Source organism: Melitaea cinxia, chromosome 10, assembly GCF_905220565.1.
Source record: "Melitaea cinxia chromosome 10, ilMelCinx1.1, whole genome shotgun sequence".
Classification (NCBI taxonomy): Eukaryota; Metazoa; Arthropoda; class Insecta; order Lepidoptera; family Nymphalidae; genus Melitaea; species Melitaea cinxia.
Window position 1 is genome coordinate 3,736,275 of NC_059403.1, and position 8,076 is coordinate 3,744,350.

Here is an 8,076-nt window from a genome sequence, read left to right on the forward strand (position 1 = left end):
ATATTTAATCTGGTTAGCACTCGAACAAACGCTAATATCTACATAAATAAAATGTATCGGTAAATGCGTTGCTAGGTGCAAAACTCGAGGACGGTTGGACAAGTTGGCTAAGCCTTTTTGTTTTTGAAAAGAAATTCACAGGAGTAAATATATATTGTATTATACACACGTACGCTCATAATATATATACATAAATACATGTAGCATATGGCGTGATTGACACTTAGCAATGAGATATTGTTTCACGGTTGTCAATCTGATTCGGTTTATTATGTCTCGACTATAGTTATATACTTTTTTCAATCACTTAAAAGTTAAAGTTATAAGACACAAGCACATTAAAATTTTTATGATTATTGCTTATTTATTGAGCCATAAATTAACTTTTACGTTAAACGTATCTGTCAGGCTGACCGAGAATTATTGTCTTGAATGATTCTACTCTCGCTTTAAATTTAAAAAAAATAAGGGCTTTGAAATGAAATAATTTAATAACTTTAAAACTATTAATAATTTTATAACTTCAAAAATTTTAAAACCAATTCATTCAATCAAATATTACTTACATTTAACGGCAAAAAATCTAAGAATAAAAAAAATTAACGTAGAAAATCATGTAATGCTAGTAGTTACAACACAAATGTCTTGAACCTTCAGCCCACGGCGATCACGCCCAGTTGTAGTATCAATTACATCTTTTAGATACGGGGCTATATACCATCACAATAACCACCAAGATAAGTCGATGGTGTTTACAATAATATTAGTAGTTTAACAAAGTGTAGTTTGGGAAAGGCGACGCGGATGCCTGTGATGCAATTGCTGCACAACAACACGACGCCACCACGAAGATACGGAGTCACGGTTACGACGACAGAATTAACATGCGACGACATGACGATACGAAGACACGAAAAACAGACAGGAAGAAGACAATGAGAGACGGGTTTGCGTAGAATAATGTTTATTTCAGCGAGGCGAATACAGTTATATCGAACCTGAGACTTTCTGAGAGCAACCGGTTAAATAATTAGAACCGGGGCACGAACTGTGTGCTGGAAACTAGTGTACCACCAGATATACCTTTCCTCATTTTGACAATTGGTAGCCAAGAAGATATAGATTATATATTCATTTTTCTGTATTCCTTGATAGCGTGATGTAAGAGGGTCAGTGCCATATTGTGACGAACGCTTTACTTATCAATCTTATTTTAATATAAAATTTGTTACAGTAGGAATTATGTAACATTTATTTGAACCATAGACAAAAAACACGAGAAGAAAAGTTTAAAAACAATACAACCTATTAAAGTTCTTTAATTTAAATATCAGCCCATCGATATAAAATATGAATTTAGTGCTTTGGTATACTTTTAGTTTGATTTAATTTTAATTTAAGACCTGACTTCTGACGTTATGGCTCATTTGTTTTTTTTTTCTATTTTTACAAGCAGTTTGACCTAGGACCTTGACAGTCCCTATAAGACACAACATCTCGTGTACAAATATAAATAAAGGAGTTTTAGACACAAATGATAAAAAAGTCCAAACAAATGCATTGTAGGTCGAGTAAGTCCGATATAATTGTAATCATTGCTAATTAATTATCCTCCCATAACAAATGCCTCAGCGATTAAGCAGTTGATAATCTCGGCCATGAAATATTTTGATCATCCCACTGAATTGTTTTGTCAAGTGTCTTTAATAAATCTTACACGTACGTAGGATGAGATTTTCTATTTTAATTGAATTATTCGTAAATGCACAATCTGTTTATAGTCTTATCCAAAAAGGTCTTAACATTGTATAAGATTATGTTTTTTTTTTATACAACTGAGTCGGCAAGCTTACGGCTCACCTGATGGTAAGATATTTCCGTAGCTTATAGACGCCTGTAATACCAGAATCAACGCAAGCGCATTGCCAAAACCAGGAGCTCTGGTCACTATAATCACCACAGGAACAACACGACTTGAGAGGTTTATCCCGCCATCGGTCGGCTTTTTAAGTTCCAGGGTGGTAGTGGAACTCTGTTGTCACTTAGTCTCCTCTTACAATAGCCACGGGAAAAGAGTTGGTGGCTATATTCTTTACTACCGTAGCCAGTAACTTAGTATGACAGTTCAAAGTATGATACAATAATTCATTTGTTAAAAATGAAAAGACACCACTCGTTACACATATACACATACATACTATATACATATTCTTTACAGTATCATAACAATAAGTGTATGTACGTACGAGTATGTATCAAAATATTGCCCATACCATGTCTTACCAAGTGATTAGCGAACATAAATTTATAATGATGGCACCACTCAGCGCATATAATCGCCCATTATAGTGATCGTAGTATATTATAAATAAGGATTTTTTTTTTCATCTGACGTGTGAAAGATTGAAGCCAAGTGGCGTTTTGCGTCTTCGCTTTTGTTATTTTAATACTTATCATGAACCGATTTTAACTGAACTGAAGTTATTATTATAACTACGCAGACCATATTTGAAAAAATGTTTAATGTTACTGGAGTTCTTTACTACAGTTACTTATTGCCATCCTCGTCTAACGAGTGGCGTTGCACGATAGCTATCACTTTCTTTCTTTCATCTTTGATACCTAGCATTTCTAATTTATTGCCCTTACTTGCGGTTATTTTCTCACAGGCAGCGGTATATCATCATATATAAAAAAATAATAATTTGATATAAAAAAGCATGAATACGTCATGAACCTAAAAATACAACAAATTATTACCTGCTTACACCTGGCTGCTAAGTAGATGCGGTCGAGTGGGCTTCAGCATCTATGCCTTTTCACAGTTTCTATCTGCATTGCTGTGATGTGAAAAATATTTCGTTTCATCAAGAAATGAATATTTTTCGAAAAATTAGTTAAAATCATTTTAATTAAAAGTGTTTGCGGACACTTTTTGATTAGCGCCCGGTTATTGATGTATTTACCTATTCATATAGGTTTGTTAGAGTTTGGTTATTTACGCGATGAACGCAATGATTTTGCAGCGGAATCTTAGGCTATAAGTACCTTAGACAAATTTTTTTATTTGTAACATAGATAGGCTGGCTAAAATGCACACATAAAATTCAGACTAGGCCATATAGGCAGCGTGGCCGAGTGGTCTAAGGCGCTGGTTTTAGGCACCAGTCCGAAAGGGCGTGGGTTCGAATCCCACCGCTGTCAAATATACTTTTTAATACTTTTGGATAGATTTTTAATAATGACACTTCAGCTTTGTATTAGTGTAATTTTTTAAAACCAACTTTTATCTTATGTTTTACACGCCTGACAAAGGAGATGGATACGATTCCATACATTCTTGGGCCAAAATGTAATGAAATGAAAATGGTATAAATTAATGCATGTAGGCTTATTGATCCCTCGCTGAAAATTATCTATATTTTTGCTATCTGAGAGTGGAGTTATTAGACTTTTTGTAAAAGTGAGGTTATGTTACAATGTCTATAAAAAACCCGATCACTAAGTTCTTGTAGCATTAATGTTTGTTATATTTAGTAAAGACTGTTTGAAAACTCATTACAAATATTGATATACACTTGAAACCATAAATAAATATCAGGAATGGACTCAGAATGCATCGGAAAACAGTAAACACGAAACGAGTGACGGACACAGTATTACTGTTAGTGAGCTGTCATTAAAAATATGATTTATTTTAAATCGATACGAAATCGATAATCATTTTGGTTTATCAAATATTAATTGATATTTTCGATATTAATGTAACTTTATTTAAATACACGTTATTGTTTACAGCTTTAATTATGCATCTAAATATCTTGAGTTAATTAACTAGTGCAAACATTTTCTTTTTGAATTCTGTAATCGATTATAGTGGAATCGATACCCAGATAATTTGATGAAAACTATCTTTCTCAATTTTCTCCGCTTCTAGATTCAGAATTGAGCTGATATTTTATATTTTAAAATAAAAAAATATGACCAATTTTTTAAACAATATCTCTACTCATTACATTTTGGCCCAAAAGTCGCATTCTCCTTTCAGGAAACGTGATTTTTTAATTCAATGTGTTAGTGAATAATGTTGTCAATAAGTGATTTTGTTTCCTGAAACAATTTTATTTACGACCTACTCAACTCTTTTGAAGACAAATTTCGAAAAATCCTTTGTTAATAGAGCTTAATTTTAATTTTATGTAAGCTTGTAGGTCACAAATAAAAATACACACTCACTACACGTGCGTTCGTACAATAAATTCTTATTTTTTTTTCCAGGTAAATACGAGTCCATCCTTTCTGTGATCAATCACCAGTGAAGATTAAGGTAAACTAAAAGAAAATATGTTAGAAAGTTATATTTTCAACATTTAATTTATTAAACTTTATATGTATCTCTTCAAATACAATTTCCGCTCTTTTTCTTTAAAACTGCTACTGTTGTTGCTTTTGTTGTACAATTTTTGTATCTAGAGGTTCCTGAATACTCATGTAATAGAACTAATAAAATAATTAATAAATTATAGTAATATAATAAATAAATTCAGGATGAAAGTTCACCGTTAAACTGTGTTATTGTAAAGTTAAACACTAGGAAGTTGAAAGCTTTGCTTAAGTTTTTTAAAGGAACGTCGAAATACACTCACGATATTTTTTTGGAACTCTTTCTTCGTGTTGAAGACTTGAAAAGTATAAATCGTGTATTTTACAGTATGTGTCTATTTAGAATAAAGAAATAAAACCAAACGCAACGGTAAAAGAAATGTAATTGCAGTGTGTTTAGATACTATGGATATTAGATGATATGGACGAGATATACGTGTCACCGAACTGGCTCTCTTTATTCAATATCACTTCCTTGATATAACTGTAGCTAGTATCAAAATCTGATTAAACTCAGTGTCTCTATTTAATTCCTATTTATGAAAGAATCATATTATTTTATGTTATCATACATATAGATCACACAAAGTAACAAAAATGTACAATTCGTTCAAAAAGTGATAAATCAGAAAATATGTAAGTATAAATAAATTATTCACATATTTTTTTTAGTAAGGTTACTTGTTTTTCACGTGGTCCCTGTAGTTAAAATACAAATATTTTAACCGTGTTAGAATGTCCTGTAAGCAATAAAACCTATTTATTATATATTTACCGCGATATTTTAATTCATGCTTACCGTGGAAGCGAATTGTGACTATTGTAGTATGCTAATATTTAAGTAGATTTTATGATATTTTCAACATCCTTGACATGAAAAAAAATAATAAAAAATATATAAAGACCAGAAATTATATACGTAAGAACATCGCATAATATATAGCGCCGGTGGAATTGTAAATGTTAAAAAATATAAAAAAGTATTCGCAGCGTTTTCAGTCTAGCACAATCATCGAACGCGCACGTACCCAGCGATCTGTTAGCGATATTACCTGTCAAACTCACCGATCGCGTACAATCTGCTGTAATTGTAATCCTACGTATCGGCGAAAGTTGCAACGATATTCTTGTGCGATATGTTTACAAACATAGATCTTTTACTCAAATACGAATTAACTTAACATATTCCTGTTACCTTATTATCTATGCCTTACACATTGAAATGGGTTTTTTCCTAACATTTGCTTAAACATTCATTAGTGAATGTGTTTGAACGTGTGAGCGAATGAAACAGCTTTTTATGGGTATGGAGAACGCGTTGGACTTTTAATGTTATAATGTTTACAACTATCTGGCGTTACCATTTACGTTGACATTCATTATACTAGATTATGTTCTTTTGTAACAGTATTCTTAAAGAATTATTTAAATCAGTTTAGTAGTATGAAAGTTAAGCCCAAGTATAAGATAGAAGACAAAGGCTAATCCATGCTTATAATATACTAGCAATCCACCCCGGCTTCGCACGGTTGCAAAAACTATCGGTGTTCCTCTACTATATTATGGGTGTATTATACATATAAACCTTACTCTGGAATCACTCTATTTACCAAAGGAAACCGTATCAAAATTCGTTGTGCGGTTTTAAAGATCTAAGCGTCCAGACAGCATGAAGTGACTTTGTTTTATATTATGATACTGAGTATGAGACATTTAAAAGTATATTTTGAACAATTTTGTTGTATAATATCATTAATATAAAATTATTATATTATCTGTTAACGTACTACATTTGTAAACTTTATAAATTTATCGTCAAGCTTTTTTGAGTTTCTCAGCGTCAACTGTCATCACTGTTAAATTGAAACTTTAAACAAGAGGCTTTAGTATTATTGTTAAAGTAAGCGATGTCTAACTTAAAAAAAATCCAAATTATGATCAAACAGTTCAGAACTTGAAGAAACCAGAACTGACCTAAGCAGGATATTTAAAGAATATTCAAAGTTACTTACGAAATGTCATAAAAAATTAAGGGTACTAAATCGACACTAGCAATTTATACTAAGCTAACTCTTAAAAGTGAACTTTACAATAGAGGCTTATAAAAGGGAATAACTTGATACCTTTTATATTAATTAAGAAACTTATTTGAAATTTGGTATCTTTAATAGTTAATTTATTCATTGCAATTTCACAATTTTTTTTATTACATATAAAAACACATTTTATCAAGTTCGCATTAAAAAACAAACTTATCGAAAAATCGAATTGGCGTAGTATAAATTGTTGGAGTCGAAATATAATGTAGAAAAACAATAGTTTCAATTATTGTGTGCCTGTAAAAGCTTGAAGAGTTAATAAGTATATTCGTAATTTTTTTTATCTTAATTAAAATTAAGAATTTTTCTAGTAATATGGCATGCTGTCAGAGAGAATGCTTTGAGTTGTTAAGAGTTTAGATACAAAATACTAATCGTAATAACATTACAATCTTTACTATAATATAGAGAACATTAATAGTTGATTCACTTGTATGAAAAAATTTAAAAAAGAGTTCATTATTTTTCAATAATTAATTAATATTCCTTCTTCAAAAGCATGATAATAAATCGTTGAGTCACAGCCAAAATCAAATAAACAAATAGTCGATTAATTTCTAGAAAGTGAGTCGTTTGTCATCATTTCCAATTTAATAGATGTAATTGTGGTACATTTCCGCTATCTCGTGCCGCGTTAATAAGATATTGAACGTGTGAACACAATCAGTATGGTACCTAGTTGTGTTAACAGATGCTCGGTGACCTTATCGCCACATGCGCTACTACAATATCAACTACTTGAGTATCAACATCGACTACGCCATAACAAAGAAAACATATCCGTACATAGTGAGTAACTTAGTAGATGATTGTGAGGATTCTTGCTATACCTACCTTGTCCTATAAAATAAATAAATAAATATACGTTAATGTGATAAAAGAGACTATTTCTTACTAACTTTGTATAAAGTATACTAAGTATTACATTAGGAAGTTTTTTTTAAAAATATATATATCGGATCATCGCTATTGTCTATAGTGTTTCATTTTATTCTCTGTGGGCGTAACGGAAAGTGTTGGTTCAAATAACAAAGCCAACTTATAATCAAAGACTATATTTCAATTTTTCATTACTACACCAATAATATTATAATCACTCAGTACTTAATTATAACGCCGATATAGCAATTCACTTTCACCACATACATACACTTCATATCATTCCATGCGGGACGCGTGATAGTTTCTAGTCGTGAACTGTCCGGTCGGCCAAGCAGAACTGAGTTTAGTCTGGAGGACTGCCACAACGTAGACTCTGTCGAGCCCTAAAAAAGGGAGCTGGCGATCCGAATAGTTGCGATTATGACCTCACTTCCGACACACACACACACACACGCGCGCGCACACACGCACACACACACACACACACACACATATATATATATATATATATATATATATATATATATATATATATATATATATATATATTATATCTACACTTGAAAATCGATGTATTAACCACTAATATACCCTCGAAACGCATAGAATGAAAACCAGAGTCATTAACGATTGCGCAAAAGAGCCATTGCAAAATATCAGAAGCCAGGCGGTATAGTATATTTCTCTTAGCAACATTGTTACCTTCCCTATT

At 31.6% G+C, this 8,076-nt stretch overlaps 1 non-coding gene across 1 annotated transcript; it reads left to right on the forward strand.

The window, feature by feature from the left end:
* Nucleotides 1-3,124: 3,124 nt before the first annotated feature.
* On the forward strand, nucleotides 3,125-3,204 carry Trnal-uag. Its single transcript has one exon. It is a non-coding gene; the product is annotated as a tRNA-Leu (tRNA).
* The last annotated feature ends 4,872 nt before the right edge of the window (nucleotides 3,205-8,076 follow it).